Source organism: Bombina bombina, chromosome 2 (assembly GCF_027579735.1).
Source record: "Bombina bombina isolate aBomBom1 chromosome 2, aBomBom1.pri, whole genome shotgun sequence".
In the NCBI taxonomy this organism is placed as follows: Eukaryota; Metazoa; Chordata; class Amphibia; order Anura; family Bombinatoridae; genus Bombina; species Bombina bombina.
In genome coordinates this window covers 1336928038-1336941233 of record NC_069500.1, presented here as the reverse complement: position 1 = coordinate 1336941233, position 13196 = coordinate 1336928038, and the positions used below count along the sequence as shown (strand labels likewise).

The window sequence follows — 13196 nt, the reverse complement described above, 5'->3', positions numbered from 1 at the left end:
TTAGCAGTAACCTCCAATAAAATGTTGTATATATTATCTCAGCAGTTGCCAACTAATAAAATGTATATACGTAACAATATATTTATTAAAATCAATATTTATTCCTTAATTCTAGATTAGTTACCTTTATAGACACCTTGAATTATATTTATGTAGAAACTAGATTATGAACCAATTATATGTCTATGCTGTTATAATATTCTTTACAAAGCAAACCAAAATATATCTCTTAAATTAACCTTACTCACAATAAATCACATTAAAATTCCACAAATTTATTCTACTAGAACAACTTATAATTAGCCAATAACTCTAATTCAATGCCAAATGTGGATTACAAATTTACAGCGCTTAATTTACTGTAAACAGAGATGTTACCAGAGATGCAGTTCTAAGAGACTTCCCAATAATAAAACTGACTTATAAATCTGGAGTGCAAAATCCTTTCTAGCAAATAAATTTCTTAGAACTGATATGAAATTTAAAATACCAAATATCTCTTTAAATCACCAGCTTCAATTAAACTGTAGCAACAATGAATGTATTTGCTTTAAAATAATAAATTATAATCACTGCCATACATTACCACATAACCAATTTGAAAGTTTCAGCTTTTTCAGATAAATCCGTTCACCTCATATGAGAGGTATTACAATTATGGATAAAGAAAGGTAAATATTTGCTTATAAAGACGGTGTTCCAAAGACAGCAGTTGTCAGTCAGTCAAAATTCCAGAAAAGACCTCTTTCTTTCCTCTTGCATGAGCTTTTATCAAGTGATAAGCCTGTCTCTATTTTGTTATCATTGGTGAATATTCGGATACGCCCTTATCGAAGCTTGTCCCTTCATTGGCTTACTGGGAATGTATGGTTATTTGATACTACAATCTCCTTTGGTTGAAATTCTCGCATAAACCACCAGAGGGCAACATGAGCAGGAAAAACGGCTTTGTTAGCACAATATTATTATATCCAAATGTATCTTTAATATACTTACTATTTCCTGATATTAACAAATTATATGTTCAGCATATATTGGACCATATAGTACTATTTAATGAGTATTTTCATACTAAACATGAGTATATCTCTAGTACCATATTACAGAGTAATTCCTAATATTAGGGTATTTAAAAGGATTTTTAATAATTTAATATTTTCAGTATGATATTAATTAATATATCAGTTCATTCAATATACTATATATATATATATATATATATATATATATATATATATATATATATATATATTATATATATATATATATATATATATATATATATATATATATATATTGCATTTCCTAGTCACCATCATAAATAAAAGGTATTTGAAGAAACTGCATTTAAATCCCATTTTCATGAGTGGACTAGTAGTATGAATCAATAAAATATATATGTTTATCTGACTTATTTAGAAACCTCACATCAGGTTCCTCCCTGGAAAACAAGGAAACATTTACTTATTTTGAAATAATTTAGAACATTCCAAATTTATTATAGATACTTATCCACTATAATATAGTTACCAAAAGCAATCTCATATCCATTTATTTATGCATATTATTTGGATAGTCTGAGGCACATATTAAATATTTGAAAATTACACAATTTCATTTTATATGAAATTCTAACTTCTCCTTTTAAAACCAAGATTTAAATTCTTATATGCTTACAGCACTCACAGGGTTAAAGATGTTTCTCTGTTTTCTCCTGCTATTTTCCATTGAGACGTACGTCTGAGCTTCGAATATTTGAACTCAGTATGGGACAATTTAACACCTATATGATAAGAGCTACATCCTCTGAGATTTAGCTAGCTTCAAAGATCACTTCAGACTGAGCGACTGCTCCTTCAGATAGGAAAATTCCTTATACAGGCTTCCTTTGAAGTGGATAATTGAGACACCCTGTGTTTACAAGTGTCTATTTCTTTGTTCTACAAATCTGTGTTTCAGAACTAAGGGGAGGTTGATATCACTCATTTCAGTGTCATACACAGTGCAGCTAAATCAATTCATAGTAGATATTAGCAAAATAAGATATTAAATTATGTGATATGCAATGCCACTCAGCCATACACTGACAGACCAATATATTAATTTATATATATATATATATATATATATTTTTTTTCATGCAAGGATTGCTAAATCTAAGCTTGGGATTGTACTTCTGGCTAATATCTATACAGAAACACTGTTATCTGGGTCCTTACTAAAAGTGAAATAAATTTGTCCTCTTAAAAATGTATAAAAACACAAGTTATAAAGAAAATGTTGTTTAAAAGAGCATATCAATGCTAACTATAGCTATAAAGTTCTATAATCTGATATGCATATACACACTGCTTGTATTTACCAGCCCTTACAGGCAATTACAGTGTTTTCTGGTATCTAGTGGGTTAATATATACAAACACAGCCGGCAACTGCTCATGGTGTGGCTGTCAATAACAAGCTGCCTAAGCAGGGGAAGGGTTCACAGACTCACACAGGAATGTCGGCAGTTCAGCTAAAGTGACTGACTGAGGAGGAAGCAGCTGTCACACTACCCTCTAATTCAGTGCACTTTTGCTATAGAGGAGAGAAGTATGGCAAAAAAGTACTGAGCTTTACTACCAAACATATTAGCCAGGCAGATAAAGCCTTGTGAGTGACTGTACATGCAAGTAGGAGATACAGAAAGAGAAGCAATCTGTCAGGAAGAACAACAGCTCAGTAGCTTGTTCTACGGCTGGTTACCATCTGGGAGTAGCTTCTTTTAGCCCAATTGTGCTTTTCATAGAGGAAAACTTTCCTGAAGTATATCGGTCTGATCAGGGCCGGACTGGGAATAAAAAGCAGCCCTGGAAAATTTGGAGACCAGTCCTATTTTTCGTTGAGTCAGTAGAATGCGCACACCCCAGTTTTCTCAAAGGGCATTACTGGGATACTCCTTTCCACAATATTTTTTTTAAAATTATATTATTTTAGTTTGTATTAAAAAAAAGTGTCGGGTTATTGTTATATAGGCACCCTACAACCCAATTGCATCCAAAAATTACCACTTTAAATTGTAGCTTTCAAGCCCCAGCTGCTGCAGCCCATCAGGAAATCTCCTGGTATCCTGGTAGGCCAATCAAGCCTTGGGTCTGATCCCGCCTAACAAAGATCAGAATAGCTTAAAATACCAGGCTACATGCAACTAGGAGCTCATATTACTCTGCTGTTGTCTGCAGTTCCTTCACCACACACTTCAGCTGGATAGAGGTGGAGAACTAAGCAGACTAGGCATTAACTGAACATAGGGCTTATTGAAGCAGGAATCCCTACATTATAATGTGCATGGACAATTCTGTTCTACCACCTGATCACGCTTATGAATATTAGGCTATATGACTGTGCTTGGAGGAAGCCAATGGGCTTGGTTACTATCCTATGTCCCTGTGCGAGGCCCATCATGATTGAGGGCGATCAACTATTTGGCTTAATGGTAGAGCCACCTCTGATTTGCTTCATTCTTTTAGTATAATGTGTTAAATCATATCTACGTAGGTCAGGATTAGCAATTCACTACTGGGAATTAGTTTCTGATTGGTGGCTGCACTTATATGCTTCTTGTCATTGGCTCATTATATGTGTTTACCTAGCTCCCAGTAGTGCATTGCTGCTCCTTCAACATAGGATTTCAAAAGAATGAAGCAAATTTGATATTACAGGTAAATTTGAAAGTTGTTTAAAACAGTATGCCCAGAGCTGCATGGCACTAGAATAAGGGAATATGTGTTAAAAACAGATACTTGATGCAGAAAAAGGCGTGGTATTGTTTAGCTTATTTGCATATCCTTTCCCAGATTCCTCTGCTACTGTACAAAAACTGGTTGTTCAGGTTTTCTGTGGGGGATGTACTACTCAGTTTTTATATATACAGTGTATATATATATATATATATATATATATATATATAGTAATATACCAAAAAGGGGAATAGGTAGTTAAAGCAACAAATATCAACCGTTCTTATGATGATACTAGTATAGCCAAGTAAAACAGAGTATAATAACTCCACTTCAGAAGTCAGTAGCTGATAATAAATGTAAGAAATTACAATAGTTCATCAGTCACTTTAAGGTCAGAATGTTAGTAAACTTCAGCTCCAAATCGTGCAAATCAGTTCGGAGTCACCAATAATGTATTGGAAGTGAATACTTAGCTTTCCCCGCTTAGTCGCAACAAGCCTTAATACATCTTGTGAGGTATTCCATCCACTTAACCAGGCAGTGGGTATAGTCAGTCGATGTAGTAAACATCCACCGGCACGTACCAACAGGCTGCTAACCCTCAGTCGCGTCGGCAGGAAATGTCCACAGACCGCTGATTTCAGTTTCCTCGTGGTGGTCGGGTGCTCTGACGTCAGAGCGACGACGCTCAATTGGCGCTCAAAGATGTGTCACCTACTGGAATGAAGTCCTCCAGGCTGTTGTGAAAAGCGGGCAAAAGGCAAGTCCAGAGAGCCAAACTGCGAAATCCCAATCGCTATATGCAAGACTCCATACATCCAAAGGAGGAAGAACCAGGAACTCCGGACTCATGGAACTTGTGCAAAGAAGTTTATTCAGCAATGTTGCTCATAGTAAGGTGTGTAACCTAGAATACACCTGACGCGTTTCGCGCATGCGCACATGCGCTTCATCAGAGGTCTGACCTCTGATGAAGCGCATGTGCGCATGCGCGAAACGTGTCAGGTGTGTAACCTATAATACACCTGACGCGTTTCGCACATGCGCACATGCGCTTCATCAGAGGTCTGACCTCTGATGAAGCGCATGTGCGCATGCGCGAAACGCGTCAGGTGTATTCTAGGTTGCACACCTTACTATGAGCAACATTGCTGAATAAACTTCTTTGCACAAGTTCCATGAGTCCGGAGTTCCTGTTTCTTCCTCCTTTGGATGTATGGAGTCTTATATATATACACTGTATATACAGGCCAAACTTTACCTTTATTTGTAGACTACAGCTAAATATATTAATGTACAACAGAGTAAAAAGGCATTATTTTTTAGTATCTCATTTAACTGTAAACTAACATTAAATTCATAAACGTACAACAAAATAAAAAAATACTTTGTAAATAGCTGTACATGTTTATAAAGCTTTTAACAATTAATATAGTTTATTAAGGGCCAGATTAGAATTGGAGCGCAAATATCTCCCTTGTGAAAGCGATATTTTGCGCTCCACTTGCAAATGTATGCTGGTATTAAAAGTTAGGTGCAATACGAAAGCAACCTCTTGTTCGCATTGCATGGAAGCATTGCGCTCAAAAGAGCGCGCTTCCATAGGCTCCAATGGGAGCCCCGTTCTCATGCCGTGAGACCTAACCTAGCGCAGCAAAGACCTAACCTAGTGCAGCAAAGGTGTAAGTAGCACAGCAGATTGAAATATATATAAATATGCTTATATGCATATATATTTATGTGTTTATATATGTACATACACATATTAACACATAAATATATATATATATATATAAACATATACATATATATTTACAGGGAAATCACAGTTCCCCAAAGACCGCAATGTAAAGGCACTTTACAGTGCCGTTTTGTTATAACACCCCAAACCTGCCACTTTTAACTCCTAAAAGAATTACAAATAAAAAACTACAATACTAATTTGGGGGCACTTTTTGAAAATTAACCAGAGATCTGATCCCTGGTTAATTTTCTGAATAAATTAGCGCTCCAATCTAGCTCTAAATTAGGTAAAGATTTGTTTGTTTATGTCATTAAACCTGTATTCCATGGCAAACAGCTTTAATTAAAAAGCTAACAAATTTATGATTTTACAAAAATAATCCTGTATGTATATCAGTATCTTTTACAACCTCCCCCCCTAAAAAAATAACAACCTTATTTTGTTTGTTACGCACTTTATTAGCATTTGCATATAATACTGTACATCTGTCAACAGAAATATTAGATTTATCAAATAAATGGAAAATTTTTTTATAACATACTTCTGAAAATGTCAGCTGTCTCCTGAGTACCATTGCAGCGAGCGATCTGTTGCTATGACTGATTGCCATGGCAACAAGCATCACCTAATTCTTTTCATCGGGAGCATTTGCTCACAAATGCTGTTCTGGTAGCAGCTTGAAGCAGCCATTTCTAACACCAAGAAGACAAAAGGAAAACAGAGGCAAAGGTATTAGCTGCACTGCTTGCTTTATTTATTTTTTAATAATACAAATATTTAATATTCATATATATAAATTATTTTTAATTCTTTTACATGATTATCTTTTCTGATAATTTGCACAATGCTATTTGTTAGCTTGGTTAAGTATTGCATTTTAGTCTAATAATACACATGCATTCTAGAAATTTCTGTGTCACAGTCTACATTATGCAGCACATATTCAAATTGAAATTAGAGTCATATTAGTCTGTGGATGGGTACTGCATACATCTAATTAAGCAGTTAAGATGTTCCATGTAATTATAATGTGGATATGGTAAATGCTAGTTTCGTTCATAGACGCACATAGTGTAAAAGTGATTATTTAATAGTAAATTTGTACTTGCCAGGCATCTGAGAAAGGCCTGTTTTTTTCCAGTGAGAAATGGGTTAAATATGGATTTTCAACAGTGACAGACATTAAGTATTAGATACAATTACAGATCTGATTGTGCTGCAAGCATGTTTTTTTTCTGTTGCATGAATAGTACTTTATATTTATTCATATTCACTTTATATATGTTCATTTATAACAAACCTTTTTTTTTAAATATTTTTTTTTATTGAGAACAAAAAAAGTGTACAAGCATATAGTACAGGTGCAACCTTCACATTACAGCAATATTATGGTTCTTAAATGTGCCACTAAAATTAAAGTCCTCATATTTTCTCCCCTAGATCTAACAATATGGCTCACTCTTGGACCTTATAAGTAAGAACATCATATAATTAGGGGTTAAGGTTAAACAAAAGATTAAGTAACAGTATAGGTCAGTCTTGGTCCTTTTATAACAAACATTTCATTGCTGCTTGTTGTTAAATTTATTTTATTAAATTAAGGATCCTTGATTGTTTGACAAAGCAAAACCTGTAACATATTTTACTGTTTCTTTTGTAAACCTAATTCTGCACTATCTATCTATCTATCTATCTATCTATCTATCTATCTATCTATCTATCTATCATCTATCTATCTAATCCTGTCTAATTGTCTCTGCTTGTTCTCTTCTAAATATACCTCATATAATTTTATTTATAAAATTAAAATCTTGACCAATGTAACAATGTTTCTTTCACACAGCAATGTTTCCCCTCCCCCCTCATATATTTCTTTCTTCTACATCCACGAAAAAAAAAAAAAAGACCCTTTTTTATTTGTCACCCAGTTCTGGCATCCACATTGATTTTGTTTTATTTTTTTACCTCTTAGCATAGTGACATAACCAAGACTATGAGATTCCTGTTTTCATTCATGTACATTCTCTCCTCTATTCCTGACCTTGGGTAATATCTGCTCTCTGCACTCTTCTGGAAGGGAATATGCTTTATGTAACATGTAACATAGTGTAGTTATGCAGTTTAAATACATTTATCCCTATGGCGCAGGAGCTTTATAAATATTTGTTTAAATGCTAATGTAATTGGTTGTGTCTAGAACCCAGTCAACCTTCCATGAACTAAACCAGAACCACTTTCATTGTTATATGATTATAAACTGAACTAACATGAGAAATACCTCCTTGAAAAGACTAGATTTACATCACTAATGCCTGTAATGTCTGCATGCTCATGTTGCTTTATCCTGTGTGTGCATAGTTATGTTATGGGTACTCATGACTGTTAAACTAGAGAACAATCCTGCTCCGCTCCCTAAACCAACTGCAGAATTACCAGTGATGCAGCCAGTGAACTGGCACTGGGCCCACAAACCAGGGTTAACCTATCTGCCAACAAGCCAATTGCAAGAACATGTTTCCTGTGGTTGCTTATATATATATATATATATATATATTATATATATATTTATATATATTTAAAGATAAATACCAGCACAACTCCAAAATACAAAATAACTGAATGACCTTTAGGAAAATTAATTATGCAAAGAAAAAAGAAACAATAGTGACTCTTAAACCAGCACTTATGTATCAAATAATTAATTAACAAGGTAGAAGGAACACAAGGGAAATCAGGTATGCTAATAAAATGTTGCATTTATATTGCTCAATTGTAACAAATGGTTGATAATACGAGTGGCAACTATACAAAAATAGTAATGAGTCCCAAATGATTATAGGATACCTTGTATAGACAGTCCTATATAAAATACCCTTAGAGGCCTCTAATAGTTGGGTCACAATGTCCATTCAGTTCTGAATTAAATGTAAGGCAAATATATCCCATACTGTGGCCTTAAAAGGAAGGGCCTGTTTGGCAGCAAAAGAGCGATAACAGTTCACTCTAATGGTGTAATTCAGAGCGGATTCTTAGAACTAAAACTTGTATTGAAAATGGACTTGAAACGGTTTTCACTGCTTTAGTAAACAGCAAGTGTAGCTATTTATTTACAGGGTAGCACTCCTAAGAAATTGCTTAGGGCTCATTATGATCCGTATTTTTGTAATTTCCAAATGAATCTGTCTTGTGTAAATGTTCATTTAAAGCTGTTAACACTTGTCATTGTGCGGTACCTTTTCCATTAAGATTCCATATATTTACCAATTCGGTATTCCATCATTCAGAAGGCATTTAGTGGTTACCCATGCCTTACCGCTCTCTGCTGTTAGCTCCATTGCTGACCTTTCAGGGCTTGACTTTACTGGGGCTCAGAAATTGAGCAGAGGTGGTCAGCTGTTACCCCTCCGACAAACATTCAGCTATGCGCGTTTCACCCATAAGTAAGCATGCTTCTTCCGGCCTATACAAGGTATCCTATAATCATTTGGGAGTCATTACTATTTTTTTATAATTGCCACTCATTGTATTATCAACCATTTGTTACAGTTGAGCAATATAAATGCAACATTTTATTTGCATACCTGGTTTCCCTTGTGTTCCTTCTACCCAGTTAATTAATTATTTGATACCTAAGTGCTGGTTTAAGAGTCACTATTGTTTCTTTTTTCTTTGCATATATATATTTATATATATTCCTGTGCTTGTTCATCATTGCTATACCAGCTGAGTGCCCATTGGAGCAAACCTTGTATTGGTGCTGTCTCTGTGTGCAGTGATCATATCAGTGTGGTATGGATGATCTAAGTGTGGCATGGTGCCAGGCAGAGATAGTTTTATGCTGCCAACAACACCAGGTAGGTCCAGACTCTGAAGCTTTAGGGGTTTAGTGGCTTCCATTAGTGGGCAGAGCTGATAGAGCTTTTTTATAGTTTGTTTTACCTTGAAGCTATGCTGGTCCATTGCATTCCTATTGTTCTTGCTGGTCTGTTACGTGTATATAGTGTCTCCTGGTCTCTTACCTCCCTATTGTACTTGCTGGTCCGTTACCTGCCTATAGTGTGTCCTGGTCTTTTACCTCCCTGTTGTACTTGTTCGTATGTTATGTCCTTATAGTGCCCGTTGGTCTGTTACCTTCCTACTCTATTTGCTGGTCTGTTACGTGCCTATAGTATCTGCTGGTTTGTCACCTCCCTATTGTACTTGCTGGTCTATTACGTGCTTATAGTGTCTCCTGGTCTGTTACCTCCCTATTGTACTTGTTGGTCTGTTACTTGCTTAAAATGCCTGCTGGTCTGTTACCTCCCTATTGTACTTGCTGGTCTGTTATATACTTGTAGTGTCTCCTGTTCTGTTACCTCCCTTTTTTACTTATTGGTCTGTTATGTGCCTAAAGTGTTTGCTAGTCTGTTACCTCCCTATTGAAATTTTTGGTCAGTTACCTGATTATAGTAACTGCTGGTCTGTTATATGCCTATTGTACTTGCCTTTCGGTATCCTGTCTGTATTACCTATTGTACCTCTCTATTGAGCTTGCTGGTCTGTTTTCTGCCTATAATACCTCTTGTTCTGCTACCTACCTATTGTATTTGCTGGTCTGTTACCTGCCTATATGGTCTGTTACCTACCTATAGTGCTTTCTGATATTTTACCTGCATATAGTTCTTGCTGGTCTGTTACCTACCTATTGTATTTGCTGGTGTGTTACATGCCTATAGTACCTGCTGGTTACCTCCCTATTGTACTTGTTGGTCTGTTACATGCCTATAGTGTCTTTAATGTCTGTTGCGTGCCTATAGTGCCTGCTGGTCTGATACATGCCTATAGTACCTGCTAGTCTGTTACATGCCTATAGTGTCTGCAGGTCTGTTACGTGCCTATAGTACCTGCTGATCTGTTACCTGCATACAGTACCTGCTGGTCTGTTATGTGCCTATAGTGTCTGCAGGTCTGTTATGTGCCTATAGTACTTGCTGATCTGTTACCTGCATATAGTACTTGCAGGTCTGTTACATCCCTATCATACTTGCTAGTATGTTATCTAATGGTCTGTTACGTGCCTATAGTACCTGCTGATCTGTTAGCTGTATATAGTACTTGCTGGTCTGATATCTGCCTATAGTACCTGCTGATCTGTTACCTGCGTATAGTACTTGCTGGTCTGTTACATCCCTATCATACTTGCTAGTATGTTATCTAATGGTCTGTTACGTGCCTATATTACCTGCTGATCTGTTAGCTGCATATAGTACTTGCTGGTCTGATATCTGCCTATAGTACCTGCGGATCTGTTACCTTCATATAGTACTTGCTGGTCTGTTACCTTTCTAAAGCACCTCTTGTTCTGCTGGTCTGTTATGTGCCTATAGTGTCTGCAGGTCTGTTACGTGCCTATAGTACCTGCTAATCTGTTACCTGCATATAGTACCTGCTGGTCTGTTACGTGCCTATAGTGTCTGCAGGTCTGTTAGGTGCCTATAGTACCTGCTGATCTGTTACCTGCATATAGCACTTGCTGGTCTGTTACATCCCTTTCATACTTTCTAGTATGTTACCTGCTGGTTTGTTACATGCCTATAGTACCTGCTTGTGTGTTACGTGCCTATAGTGTCTGCTGGTCTGTTACGTGCCTATAGTGTCTGCAGGTCTGTTACATGCCTATAGTACCTGCTGATCTGTTACCTGCATATAGTACCTGCTGGTTTGTTACGTGCCTATAGTGTCTGCAGGTCTGTTACGTGCCTATAGTGTCTGCAGGTCTGTTACCTGCATATAGTACTTTCTGGTCTGTTACATCCCTATCATACTTGCTAGTATGTTACCTGCTGATCTGTTACATGCCTATAGTACCTGCTGATCTGTTACCTGCATATAGTACCTGCTGGTCTGTTACGTGCCTATAGAGTCTGCAGGTCTGTTACGTGCCTATAGTACCTGCTAATCTGTTACCTGCATATAGTACCTGCTGGTCTGTTACATGCCTATAGTGCCTGCAGGTCTGTTACGTGCCTATAGTACCTGCTAATCTGTTACCTGCATATAGTACCTGCTGGTCTGTTACATGCCTATAGTGCCTGCAGGTCTGTTACGTGCTTATAGTACCTGCTGATCTGTTACCTGCATATAGTACTTGCTGATCTGTTACATCCCTATCATACTTGCTAGTATGTTATCTAATGGTCTGTTACGTGCCTATATTACCTGCTGATCTGTTAGCTGCATATAGTACTTGCTGGTCTGATATCTGCCTATAGTACCTGCGGATCTGTTACCTTCATATAGTACTTGCTGGTCTGTTACCTTTCTAAAGCACCTCTTGTTCTGCTGGTCTGTTATGTGCCTATAGTGTCTGCAGGTCTGTTACGTGCCTATAGTACCTGCTAATCTGTTACCTGCATATAGTACCTGCTGGTCTGTTACGTGCCTATAGTGTCTGCAGGTCTGTTAGGTGCCTATAGTACCTGCTGATCTGTTACCTGCATATAGTATTTGCTGGTCTGTTACATCCCTTTCATACTTTCTAGTATGTTACCTGCTGGTTTGTTACATGCCTATAGTACCTGCTGGTCTGTTACATGCCTATAGTACCTGCTTGTGTGTTACGTGCCTATAGTGTCTGCTGGTCTGTTACGTGCCTATAGTGTCTGCAGGTCTGTTATGTGCCTATAGTACCTGCTGATCTGTTACCTGCATATAGTATCTGCTGGTTTGTTACGTGCCTATAGTGTCTGCAAGTCTGTTACGTGCCTATAGTGTCTGCAGGTCTGTTACCTGCATATAGTACTTGCTGGTATGTTACATCCCTATCATACTTGCTAGTATGTTACCTGCTGATCTGTTGCATGCCTATAGTACCTGCTGATCTGTTACCTGCATATAGTACCTGCTGGTCTGTTACGTGCCTATAGTGTCTGCAGGTCTGTTACGTGCCTATAGTACCTGCTGATCTGTTACCTGCATATAGTACTTGCTGGTCTGTAACATTCCTATCATACTTGCTAGTATGTTATTTAATGGTCTGTTATGTGCCTATAGTACCTGCTGATCTGTTACCTTGATATAGTATTTTCTGGTCTGTTACCTATCTAAAGTACCTCTTGTTCTGCTGGTCTGTTACGTGCCTATAGTGTCTGCAGGTCTGTTATGGGCCTATAGTACCTGCTAATCTGTTACCTGCATATACAGGGAGTGCAGAATTATTAGGCAAGTTGTATTTTTGAGGATTAATTTTATTATTGAACAACAACCATGTTCTCAAAGAACCCAAAAAACTCATTAATATCAAAGCTGAATAGTTTTGGAAGTAGTTTTTAGTTTGTTTTTAGTTATAGCTATTTTAGGGGGATATCTGTGTGTGCAGGTGACTTTTACTGTGCATAATTATTAGGCAACTTAACAAAAAACAAATATATACCCATTTCAATTATTTATTTTTACCAGTGAAACCAATATAACATCTCAACATTCACAAATATACATTTCTGACATTCAAAAACAAAACAAAAACAAATCAGTGACCAATATAGCCACCTTTCTTTGCAAGGACACTCAAAAGCCTGCCATCCATGGATTCTGTCAGTGTTTTGATCTGTTCACCATCAACATTGCGTGCAGCAGCAACCACAGCCTCCCAGACACTGTTCAGAGAGGTGTACTGTTTTCCCTCCTTGTAAATCTCACATTTGATGATGGACCACAGGTTCTCAATGGGGTTCAGATCAGGTGAACAAGGAG

At 36.9% G+C, this 13196-nt stretch overlaps 1 protein-coding gene across 1 annotated transcript in view; it reads left to right on the top strand.

Moving 5' to 3' along the window:
- The first annotated feature begins 6152 nt into the window (after window positions 1-6152).
- Window positions 6153-13196, top strand: part of LOC128648290 (neuropeptide-like protein C4orf48 homolog) — a 53898-nt gene continuing 46854 nt past the window's right edge. Inside the window, exon 1 of the mRNA XM_053700916.1 lies at window positions 6153-6194. The gene's annotated coding sequence lies outside the window, so the exon portion shown is untranslated. The remainder of the gene's footprint in view (window positions 6195-13196) is intronic.